A 13366-nucleotide genomic window follows, 5' to 3' on the forward strand; every position below is an offset into this window, starting at 1 on the left:
TTTCACCCGCGTATAACAGCTTACATGGGCGCGACAAGACATAAATGATCCAATCAGAATTACCATTGAGGAGCTTAGTAACTTTCCAACTAGTGCCCATGATGGGATGAACTAAATTCTGTCCATTTAACACATGTCTACTATTGGCACACGGGAAGCATCAAATGGTTGGGGGACCTAAAAAAAAGTAAAAGTAACATTCTTTGATATAGTCACTTCAGTCTTAACCACATAGTCTATGATGTTTTTGGCTCTGCCATAGGACATCAATGGTCTCGAATTGAAACCCGCTAGGTGGGGATAGCTGCGCTTTGCTTAAAGATATACCAGTGTTAACTATTTTAAAGATGTCCAAACTCAAAAAGTTGTGTGTAGACACAAACAGGATTTTCTCTGCACCATCCCCAGTTGGTCTAGGAGTCAACAGACTAATCTCCTTCTTTATCAGCCGTTTCTTCTTCAAATGTAACCATTTTCAAAGCACATAAAAAAATGTTCTAGATACATTTATAACGGTAGCACTAAACAGGCATTAAGCAATATAATACCTTATAGAATTATGGGAAGCAAAGTAGACAGGATTCGTGGAATATTTACAAACAGACCATAGAGAAAATATACAAATAACAAAAATAAAATAGCTTAAAAAAAATCCAAACATAAATGTTAAATACGTAGATGGGAAATCGAAAAAAATAAGGGAAGTCAATATCATTTTATATAGTTCTAATTATCGTATATTATGCGTTTACAAAAAATTCTTATGTTACTAGAAATTTACAAAATATCTATTATATTTATGTTATGTTACTTTGCAATAGTAAATAATAAATAAATAGGTATTCAATACTGAGTATTGTGGTTTATAATAATAAAAAAATATGGAAAGATTTTGTTTTAATAGTAAAGAGTATAAAAATGAAGGGAAAAAGATGAATTTGTAGGGTTATAAAATGCAGAGTAACAGGAGTTGTAGATGAAAGCTGAGGAGATTTTTTTTAGTGAAACTAAATAATTATAAAGTTTAAATTAAAAGAAAAAATTATAGTAAAAAAAAATCTAAACAATCTGAGTGCGTTTTGTGGTGTCTCTGCGTTTTTTGTGGCGGAATGATGGGTGATCTGGACAGATGTGGCTGGGGAGTCGTCTGCTCCGATGGCTGCGGCTCCGGCTGCAGTGTGAACAGACTGTTCTGCTATTTTTAGAGCTGCGGAATAAGAATACAGAATCTTGTGCTGGGAATGTTCTGCCTCAACAAACAGCTCGGGAAAAATGCGAGATGTGTCTGGATGAGATGTGTGAGCGGCTGCGAAATTATTATACATTGTGTACTAGGGATATTACTGGCGCTATCACTGGGTTATTATACCTACTATTTATTTTGATGCAAGAAGCAGTATGCCATTTATGTGGTTTGTTATGATTTATATATATATATATATATTATATATATATGCATTTGTTATAGTAAATGTATCTACAGATAAAAACGTATAAAATAGAGTTAGAGATCATTAAATAAATGGGGATGGATGATAGATAATAGAAAAAAAATATATGAAAGATAAAAAGACTAATAGATAAGCTATAAATGGATAGATATACTGACATTAGAGAGATAAAGAAAATAAAGAGATGATACATAAGAGAGATAGAAGAGAAATAGACGGATGAGATAGATAGATAGACATTAGAGAGATATAAAGAAATAGAACTGGAGGTTATTTTTATATAAATATATATATATATATATATATATATATATATATATGAGAGAAGAGAAATATATGAGATAGAATGATAAATAAATACTTCATAGATAGATGATGGATAGATAGATAGATAGATAGAAACTAGATGGATAGATGTGAGGTAAATATACAGAATTAAAAACAGATACTGGATTGATAGATATTGGGTAAATGCATGGATAGATCAGATAATTTTTTTATTCTATTGTTTGTAACAATGAATTCAATGCATTGCCGCTGCTGCAGAAAAGAACGGACACTGATTTAATTGCAATCAGCATCCATTCTTTTCTGAAAAACAAAGTTGTGTATGCATAGCCTTACACTGTTAGGTCACATGTCTGACAACAGGGTGGAGCCAAACCATTGTATACAAGAGCATTAAGCAGAATTTTAAAATCATATAACATATTGTTAATGGACAAAAAAACTTGTTCCGTTAGGGACCTGTCCCAGCTAGTGATTGGCTGAGCAGGCTGTCACTCCCAAAACAAGTGTGTCTCAGAAGTAGAAGGGCTGCAGTCAGTGGGGGACCCCGGTAAAACTGCATCAGGATACCAGGGGAGCCCAGAGGGGTATTCATAACATGTTTATTATGTTTACCAACAGGCCTGCAATATATAATAATTAAAAAAAATGCTGGATAGTATAGACTGAAGGGCATGTTAGGGTACACAGTTGCATGAAATCAGCTAGACCTGTTAAAGGGGTTATGAAGAATCAGATCAACATGGCTGCTTTATTCCATATACCTCTTCTCAGGTTGTGTGTTGTATTAAAGTGCACCTATATTTTCTTTAAAGTAGAAGTCTAGTGAAAATTTTAAAAAAAAGTTATACAAATCCCCAATATACACTTATTACAGAAAAAGCTTATAAAGTGCCTTTTCCCTGCACTTACTACTGCATTAAGGCTTAACTTCCTGGATAACATGGTGATGTCACTTCCTGGATAACATGGTGATGTCACTTCCTGGATAACATGGTGATGTCACTTCCTGGATAACATGGTGATGTCACTTCCTGGATAACATGGTGATGTCACTTCCTGGATAACATGGTGATGTCACTTCCTGGATAACATGGTCATGTCACTTCCTAGATAACCAAAGTCAATACACCTTTGTGTGTACACAGGGTGAGTCACGTCAGATATAGGGGTCGCGTCACTCACCTGGCAATACCACAATAAAGGAAAAAATACTGACACAACAAAAATTGCTTTTATTTCTTTCTGTATTCGTTTTTCAGCAGGAAAAGCACATTTTTACATACTTATTCATCATTACATTAATCACCCATGTGCAAAAGTGGATACCTAATGGAACTCCGTCTTGACGTGCTAAGTAAAGACGCCACGATTGAGCCTCCCACCAGAGGAGGTCTCAGGAGGTGCAACGGATATGTGGACTTTAACAGCGCCCTGAGCTGGACACCAAGCCAGAGTTCCATTAAGTTTCCACTTTTGCACATGGGTGATTAATGCAATGCTGAATAAGTATGTAAAAATGTGCTTTTCCTGCTGAATACGAATACAGAAAGAAATAAGAGCAATTTTTGTCGTGTTAGCAGTTTTTCCTCCACTTCCTGGATAACATGGTGATGCCTCTTCCTGGATAATATGGTGATGTCACTTCCTGGATAACATGGTGATGTCACTTCCTGGATAAAATGGTGATGTCACAACCCGACTCCCAGAACTGTGCGGGCTGTGGCTGCTGGAGAGGGTGATGGCAAAGGGATGCTCCATAACCCTCCAGTGCCCTGTGTCCCTCAGTGTCCCCGCCATCATCCTCTCCAGCAGCCACAGCCCGCACAGCTCTGGGAGGCGGGTCGTAACATCAACATGTTATCCAGGAAGTGACATCACCATGTTATCCAGGAAGTGACATCACCATGTTATCCAGGAAGTGACATCACCATGTTATCCACAAAGTGACATCACCATTTTATCCAGGAAGTGACATCGCCATGTTATTCAGGAAGTTACATCACCATGTTATCCAGGAAGTGAAGCCTTGATGCAGTAGTAAGTACAGGGAAAAAAGCACTTTATGTGCATTTCCCGTAATAAGTGTATATTTGTGCTTTGTATAACTTTTGGGGGGGGTAAGTACATTACTTTAATAAAAAATGTTGCCGGACTTCTCCTTTAATGGAACTGTGCTGCAGTACCACCCACAAAATGAGGGAAAATTTGGTGCTGTTTCTGGAAGATTCCAGGTGTTGCTTCCACCGCAGGCTATAAATGGAGGTTACAATTGTTGTTATTAGTTTATCTTATAGGCCTAGTTTCCTTTAGGCTATGCGCACACACACAGAGTAAAAAAAAGTTAAAAATGAGTCACGGCTATATTTTCCATATAATGATATGCTCTATTGAAGTCAATGGGAATTTGGCCGGCAGTGGACACATACCATATAGAATAAAGGCCATAATTAATTACGACCTTCCAAATAATTAACATGCTCATTATTTACCACCTGCTTTTGCAAAATTTGGCCGCTTTTTTATTTTTTTTATCTGTTTACACATTGTTCACTCAAACTTACGGTTGTATTTAGCTCATATTTTACTGTGAACATAGCCTCATAGTATAAGTTTGCACAGCACTGATAATACGCTCTATACATGTACTTCTGTATAATATTTCATACTGAGTTATACTTTGTACTCTTCTTTTATAATGAATGTTTATAACCCCCTCCCCCGCACATCAATTTATAAAAAGCAGAAATTCAGCTCTGGCTCAGCTGCAGTCACAAGACGTTCATTGCTCACAGTCCGCAGAGACAAAAGCAAATTAAAAATGCACCAAAAGTGGAGAATCTCGCCTAATACTAATCATACTACAGCACAATATACAGCCCAGCCCCCCTGTATATCCAGGACTGACGACACCAAATATATAGAGATATAGTTATAGTCAGAAAAGAGAATCACAGTCTCCAAACAATAAGAACGATAAGAGTTATAGGACTATATTCTCAGCGTGCGGCTTTAACGCATCTGTTTATAATACTTTAATATTTTTATTATTACAATTACAATTTTCTTTTACCTCTATTACTTATAGTCATAATTATTTACAGTTTTTTTTTTTTCTTTATTCATTTTTCTTCTTCTTTTCTTCGTCTCCTTTTTTTTTCTTCTATCCTCTTCCTGTCATATACTACCAACAATACTACACCTTTTAACAATAATTGCCACCAGTATTAGTATCACTGCGCCCCCCCCCCCCCCAATATGTAGCTATATAGTAGCAGCAATAGTAATATCGGCTAGAGCAATAACACCAAAACTACTAGTACAGCAAATCAACAAGTAATAGGATTATAAAGAACTTTTATTATGACTTTTTAACAATAGGATTACTATTGTTATTGATGTTGTAGTAACTTACTGTACTACTTAGGCTGCATTTTGTGTTCACCAAAAGTCTATGTTCCCACAACGTTTTTACTTGTCCATTTATAATTTTTAAAATGACGTCCGTTATTTTGAGTATTGGCTGCCTGTCAGTGCAATAACAGCTGCTGGTACATTATTCTAGTTTAGGAGGACTAATTGGCCTTTGGCTGTGTCCTCAGTTGAAAAGTCCATTGAATTTAATCGTAAAAACAGAGAAAGGACGGTGGGAAGAAAAAAACAAACAAAACTGTATGTGAACAAAAATAACGTCCGCTGTTTGCAAAATATAGCTGAAAATAATTGACATGATCATTATCTTGACGTTCGTGCAGATAACGTCCGTCATTATATACTCTTTGCATTGTACGTCCGTCATTCCATTGACTTCAATGTGTTGCATTGCAGTGAGTTAAATCGCGGCAATAACAGACGTCTTTTTAAATAGATAAAGCAGACGCCTTTCTCTTTTTTTGATGTTGTGTGAGCATAGCCTTTGACTGCACTTGAACCCGGCCTTACCACAGCTAATAGTATTCTTGCTACCAATACCACGCAGCTCACATTGTGATTGGCTACTTGTATTTTGAAAAAGTTTTAAAACTCTTTGAAAACATTGACAACTAAGGCCATGTTCACATTCTGTAAAACACAGAATGATCTTTATTTCTGATGAATTGGGATGCAAGTGCATCCATGTTAACCTGCCTCTAAATTCATCGCTGTACACAATGGAACGTGTGGCCAGAGCCGCACTCTCCATTGTGTGCACTGACATGTCTTCTGCGGCCCCTAGCGATTCCAGCTGGAGTGTATACTATGTGTATACTCTTTGGACGGAATTCCCTCTAGCTGCAGCACAATATAAGTTAAGTATTAATCACGTCCGTTGTTGCAAATCGGCAGCAACGGTCTTGATTAATACTTAACTTACGTTGTGTGAACATGGCCTAAGGGTATGTTAACACCGAGTAAATCAGGCGGAATTCCGCCTGCCTCAGTTTGCAATAGCCTGTCTTTGGGAGAGTTTGCACGCCTCCGCTACTGCCGCTCTCTGCTCGAAGAAATGACGTGATTTACTCAGTCTGAACATGCCCTTAGTGTTTGCTATCATTTTTCAAGGGGTGTTTTATGGACCTGAAAGTTGACGGTAGCCACTAACTAGCAAAAAAAGGTTAAAAAAAAAACAAAAAGCAATATGTGTAATGGCACACATAGGCTTCTATTTATTTAGTTTAGTGGAAAAACAAAGTGTTAGTTACTAATGCCCAACAGCAGTGGTTCTGCGCCTGTTGTAGTTTAGCCACAGCTGGATAGGCACCGACTTGATAACAGCAAACTATGGCCACTTTCACACGGCTCAGGATTTTCCATGAGTGTATACGAGCCAAAACTGGGAGTGGAAACTTCTCAGAGTACAATATAATGAAATGTTTTGTACTTCTTGCATGTTTCGGGCCTGCTCCTTGTTACAATTAAATGGGGTTTTCTAGGCGTCCAAAAAAATTCCTATTTCTAGAGCAGGGGTGTCAAACTCATGTCCCTTCAGCTGTTGCAAAACTACAATTCCCATCATGCCTGGACAGCCAAAGCTGGCACCTGTGTTCTAGTTTATTATGAAAGTTGTCCCCTTTTTTTAAAATCTTTTTTACCTTCTTGTCCAATACTAAAAACGACAACGCACCTGAAGCATGACTTTTTTCTCCTGCAGTACATCATTGATAAAGAATAAGAATATGATGAATATCCATGATTATGGGCGGTACGTTCGATTTGTGCTCATGTCAAGCTGTTTTGGATGTTCATAGTTAGATTTTAATGTTTCTACAATAAAAGGACGTTTTAGTGGAAGTTTTGTCAAAATAATTATATCTTCATCATTAATGAAGACCCGTATAATGGGGAAAGGTAATGCAACAGGATGACCACCTGACCAATGTACAGGACATGGGGCACAAAGGAAGGATACAAATCAGTCTTTATTGTTTGTCTTGCATCTAAATACTACAATACAGGGGACTTCTGAATTGCAAAAAGGTGACATAAGGTACATGGCTAATGGTTTAGTACATGGCTTAGTACATGGCTAATGGTTGGAAGATCCCTTTAAAGGGTGCCTTCACACACACCGGATCCGTAGCAGAGTTGTCATGGCTAATACTGATAACAGAATTATAGCTAGTGGTCCTAACAGAAGCAATAATAACAATATAAAAATACTAATGATACATATAACTACAAATCATAGCCAGATAATATATTATTGACCTTATTTGACAATTACTGGCAATAGAGCGGGCACTACTACTGCTGATACTCTGATACTACTAGTACTGCTGCTGACACTACTCTATTATCTGATACTAATGTCACTGCTGCTGCTAATGCTACTACTTCTGATACTACTAGTACTACTGCTGATACCACTACTTTTGCTGCTGATACTACTAGTAATACTACTGCTGATACCACTACTTCTGATACTACTAGTACTGCTTATACTACAGCTGATACTACTACTACTTCTGATACTACTAGTACTACTGCTGATACCACTACTTTTGCTGCTGATACTACTAGTAATACTACTGCTGATACCACTACTACTAGTACTGCTGCTTATACTACAGCTGATAATACTACTACTTCTGATACTACTAGTACTACTGCTGATGTTACTACTACTGCTAATACAACTACTACTTCTAGTACTGCTGCTTATACTACTGCTGATACCACCACTACTACTGCTGCTGACACTACTACTTGTACTGCTGCTTATACTACTACTACTGCTGACACTACTACTTGTACTGCTGCTTATACTACTACTACTGCTGACACTACTACTTGTACTGCTGCTTATACTACTGCTGATACCACTACTACTGCTGACACTACTACTTGTACTGCTGCTTATACTACTGCTGATACTACTACTAGTACTGCTGTTTATACTACTGCTGATACTACTAATACTGCTGCCGATACCACTAGTAGTACTACTACTGCTGATGCTTCTACTATTGCTGTTACTTTCACTGCTAGTGATATTTATCATCAGAATAAGTAACAATATAACTATTATCATCAGGAGTTTGAATAATAATGTATCTATAAATACAAGCACAAACAATAATTGTTATTTTTTCTAGTTATTATGACAGTTGTATTAGTACTACTAGTGCTGGTATTGGTGTTATTTATATTGCATATTTCAATACTACTACTATTAGTACTGCTAATATGACTATGGTGATAAATATTATTATTGTTGTTGTTTATGTGCCACTACTATTATTATTATTATTATTATTATTATTATGATTATTACTAATATATTTTGTATTATTACTACCACTAGTACAATAATAATACTTTCATCATTATATTTGTTACTACTAGTAAACGTAACACTACAAATACTGCTACTGCCACTTTCATTAGGAGCAATATATGTATTATTCATATCGCTACTAGTAGTATTAATAATTATTATTATAATAATAGCAGTGATTATGAGAACCAACACTATACTTCTACTGACGTTTTTTGGTAAGAGTACTTGTGGTATTGGTCATAATAATACTACTACCAGTAATAATAATAACACATCAAATAATACTTCCAAGTAATAATAACTACAACACAACAACTACTGTTACTTACATCCGGAATAAATTTAGTATTATGCATATTTTTTTATTATTATTATTATTACTACTACTACTATTGACTACTAATTACCAGTAATATTAATTATAAGACAACTGCTATTACTTCTTTTATCATGAGTCATATTGGTAATACTACTATCAGTAGTAATAATAATAATAATAATAATAACTAAAACAACTGCTACTTTCTTCAGGAATCGTAGTAGTAATAATAATAATAATTATAGTACTAATAATAAAATCCTAACGTCTAGTGCTGTCAGTATATAATGGAACCATATATTAAACAGATCATGGTAAATTCTGATGGATCCTTATAATGGTTTCCAGCAGTTGTCAACAACTGTTTTCCTAAATAATAAAATCTAGCATGTACCATTATTAAAAGGGGGGTGGATTATTGTATAACTACGCAGATTTACCAATCTGGTCTCTGGAAATACAAGTGTCACCTACTGTACTTGTAGTAATAGAAGTGATAGTAGTAGTGGTTTTGTTCTACCAGTAGTAGTTAGTTGCAGTGATAGTAGTGGTAGTTTTAGCAGCAGTAGTTGTTATAGTAGTTGCTTTAGTAGTTGTAATTGTTGTACCAATAGTAGTTGTTGTAGTAGCAGTAGTTGTTATAGTAGCTGTTTTAGCAGTAGTATTTGTTGTTGTGGTAGTAGTAGTAGTCGCAGCAGCAGCAGTAGTAGTATTCATTGTACCAGTAGTAGTATTTATTGTACCTGTAGTAGTAGTAGTAGTAGTAGTAGTATTTGTTGTTGCAGCAGCAGTAGTTGTTATAATAGCTGTTTTAGTAGTAGTATTTGTTGTACCAGCAGTAGCAGTACTAGTAGTAGTATTTGTTGTACCAGCAGTAGCAGTACTAGTAGTAGTATTTGTTGTACCAGCAGTAGCAGTACTAGTAGTAGTATTTGTTGTACCAGCAGTAGCAGTACTAGTAGTAGTATTTGTTGTTGTAGCAGCAGTAGTTGTTATAGTAGCTGTTTTAGTAGTAGTATTTGTTGTACCTGTGGAGGCTGCTATTTTAGCAGTAGTAGTATTGAAAGACCCACTGCCTGTCTCTGAGTTAAAGAGGTTGTGCCATGAAGCAATGTTATTAAAGGGAAACAGGTAAGAAGTGCATGGGGCGCTGAGGATGAAAATATGTCTCTTTCCTTCATCCTCAGCGCAGTTTCTGTGCTATCGGGTTTAATCTTCATGCTAATTAGGAGTTTTGGTGCCTTGGGGGTGGGGCTACAACCCCTACTGCATTGGTTCACCCCTGGCTGGCCCGCCCCTTAAAATGAATATTAGCAGAGCAGGCTGGCTGGGGGCATACCACATACATATATGTAAAGAACAAAAAATGTGCTGGTTTTAGTAAAGTAACTTACATCACTTTACATTTTTTATTTCTCCCCCCATGGATTTAATCACTTCCTAATTTCCTCTCTAAACAACAGTGCAGACACCTTACCACAAGGGGAGAGCAAAGGAAATCCTATTGGTTGAGCCTGGTAACATGAAGATGCTGTTAGTAGCCTTGATATTACTGTGTGCATGCCTCGTGAGTCTACCTGCCTTGCCCTCACAGCCCTCTCTGTTATGTAAGACCTAGCAATGGCCGTATACTGTTTATTGACATAAATGAGGAGGCAACGTAACACTATGACTAACTCGGCAAGATTATCTCACCACCTAATGTAATGAATGAAATTCCACACGCACTATACAATCAGGGGAAGGAGCCGCAGCTAATATGGGAGACGTCGGTGCCAAGAATTTCTCCTACAGGAGGCTGCGGCTCCAAGGACTGAGCTGCATTGTGGGAATAGATCTATATATAGAATGAAAACAAATGAGACATATCATATAGAGAGAGATAATATACTGTAGCCTTCATTCTTTCTTTTTCTTTGGTTCTTTGAGAAGGACAGAAGCCATTAATCTCCTTTTCACGTTTGACCCCTCTTTGCCCCTTAAAGTGAACCTGATGTCTCGGAGGCTTCTGGACCTGTCGCAGTATCTATTATCACAATGCAACTAAAAAGAGTCAAGTGACACATTCGGCTCTGCTACTTCTGTGTTCTAAAATCTAACCTTATCCATCGCCTTCCCAACTTTGAAGCATTGCCTAATCCTCCTAGCAGTGAATGTAGTGGAATCCACAGGAGCTCGAAAGTCTTAAAATGTTGACAATTTCCCAAATATCCGAACAATGCCTATTCATATGGGATGTGCGGCTGCCAGGTCCTGTATGCCAGCCTGCGGCCGTGCATTGTGAGGGAGGAAGGTGTGACTGTATTTGCGCTATGGGTGGTAAAACATATTTGCTGGTTAATAAACTGTGGCTGATACAGGCTGAGTCCCATAACCCCGTGTTTATGCAAGTTCCTTTTAATCCCATCCAATCTTTCACCCTGTCCCTAGATGGCCTGAGCGGAAAATGTCCTAGCATACAGTTGCTCAACTGGAATGAGGACAAGTTGTTTGCGGTGGCCCCTGTCCAAATGTCTGTGCAGTAACCTTTGTCTTAACTAGCCTTCAGTGGCGTTTGGGAGTGAGCGTCCTACGCCTTACTGACTATAGTCATTCCTAGGAAGGCAGACATTAATACGGAGATTCACTTTGCAGGATGTAGTGGGCAATTGCTTACCTACCAATTCCCATGCTGCCGAAGGTAATATAGCAACATGCAGTCAAGTTTGACTGAGCTCCCTTGCAACTTCCCCTCTAGTTGTGAGGAAGCAAAGTTACTGTTTACAGAGTACAGGCTGCCACAGTGAGTAGGCGTTACAGCTTGCTGCAGATCAGGAGCTTAGGAACGCCTCTTTGGCACCAGGGGACAAAAATATTTTTTATGTTATGAAAGCACAGATGGATATATGAAAGGTACGCCCCTGGCGTAGGCCGCAGAAGAGGCGCAGATTTTTTACTTTACCATGGGGTATGCCAGATGTAAGCCTGACTTGACTGATGGGCAGGCAGGGGGTGTAGCCTCCTTCTGCGCCTAATGTAAGATGGTTTACACCTGGAAACAGGTGTAAACCATGGCAGGAATCTGCACCTGCTCCAGAGAGCGCCTTTTAGTAAATCCGGCAGGGTAAATGGGGGCAGGGCTTGATTTAAGTACGAGTATGCCAGTCTTGATAAATCTCCCCCAATGTGTCTCCTTGCCCTAATAGCTTGTCCCAATCTAAGGGCCCTGGTCTGAATTTAGGCGATAATCTTTCCGTGTGTATGCAGTAATCAAAGTTCTAACAAAAATATTTAGGCTGACCATAAAATCGTTGTTATCATTCACTAATCTTACACATAGTTTGTTATCACGATTTGTTTACTAGTGTATACGTAATTACCATCCTAACTAACGACTTTTGTTCTTCTGTTTATTATGAGGAATGATTTCAGGTCATTCCCAAAAGTGCTTGTTTATCATTAATCAGAGAAAATGAAAAATCAGTTTGTCTACTAGGTCCCTAATGGTCCCTTTACATGGAGCGATAATTTGCGCAATCGAACCATTAATAATTTTGAAGTAACAATGTGTTGTTTATAACGATCAGTGTTTAGATGGAACGTTAAATCGTTTAAAAAAAAATTGTTATTACGATTGTTTTAAGATCGCTTAAGCCCATCTCACACATAGGGTGAATTGTTGAAAGACTGTTTAGATAAAGTGATCTGCTAATTTTCAGCGAATGACCATCAAAGATTTTAGTACATGTTTAAAGATCACGATGAACGATTTATAGCTCGTCACTTGATCGTACGCAGTGTTTACACCGATTATCGCTCAAATGCGATCGTTATTGTGAAACATTGAACGATAGTCGCTCCGTGTAAAGGGACCATTAGGCTTGGTTCACACTATGTTTTCGCAATCAGTTTTTTGCAAAAAACGGATGAAAAACTGGTGAGAAAATGGATGCAATTGTGCGCATCCGTTTATCCATTTTTTTTTATAATGGAAGTCAATGAAAAAAAACGGATCAAAACATTTTTTGCAAAAAAACGTTTTTTGCAAAAAACGGATGACAAAAATGTAGTGTAAACCCAGCCTAACAGTGTCAGCAGTTTGAAACATGATTTCCTTTAAGATTGGAAGCTGAGCTGCAATATTAGAGACCACCTGTTGACAGGTGTGGAGCTGGTCAGACCCTTTATAGATACAGTTCAATTATTATTTTGCAAATAAGCTACAAGCTAAAGCTGCACTATTCACTAGTATATATGGAATGTGATACACTGAAGATTATTTTTTGTCTCATCCCATTTTTTTTATATAGTTTACTCACAGATTTTACACAATTCATATCGGGGGATCTACATAATTGTAACCCTTTCTTGTTGGGGTTTCGATAGTTGATCAGCTTCCCCAGGGGGACGAGTTGGCAGACACTGTGGACCTCTCCCCCTAGAATCCTTCTGCATCTACGGTTCGGTTGGCTGTGCTTCTGTAATTGGCTGTAACTGCCCATGTGGGTCCTCCCGTCATAATCACAGTGAATAGTAATGGGCACACATCACTGGATATTCCCCCTTAGT

The 13366-nt window shown here is 37.6% G+C and overlaps 1 protein-coding gene across 6 annotated transcripts in view; it reads right to left on the minus strand.

Moving 5' to 3' along the window:
- BEGAIN (brain enriched guanylate kinase associated) overlaps positions 1-13366 on the minus strand; it is a 597092-nt gene that overhangs the window by 491075 nt on the left and 92651 nt on the right. Inside the window, exon 1 of one of the 6 annotated variants that reach the window (XM_069949878.1) lies at positions 10919-10985. The exons of the other annotated variants lie outside the window; for them this stretch is intronic. The gene's annotated coding sequence lies outside the window, so the exon portion shown is untranslated. Of the gene's footprint in view, positions 1-10918; positions 10986-13366 lie in introns of those variants that run through there. 6 annotated transcript variants of the gene reach the window in all.

The sequence above is a fragment of the Dendropsophus ebraccatus genome, chromosome 13 (assembly GCF_027789765.1).
Source record: "Dendropsophus ebraccatus isolate aDenEbr1 chromosome 13, aDenEbr1.pat, whole genome shotgun sequence".
Lineage (NCBI taxonomy): Eukaryota > Metazoa > Chordata > Amphibia > Anura > Hylidae > Dendropsophus > Dendropsophus ebraccatus.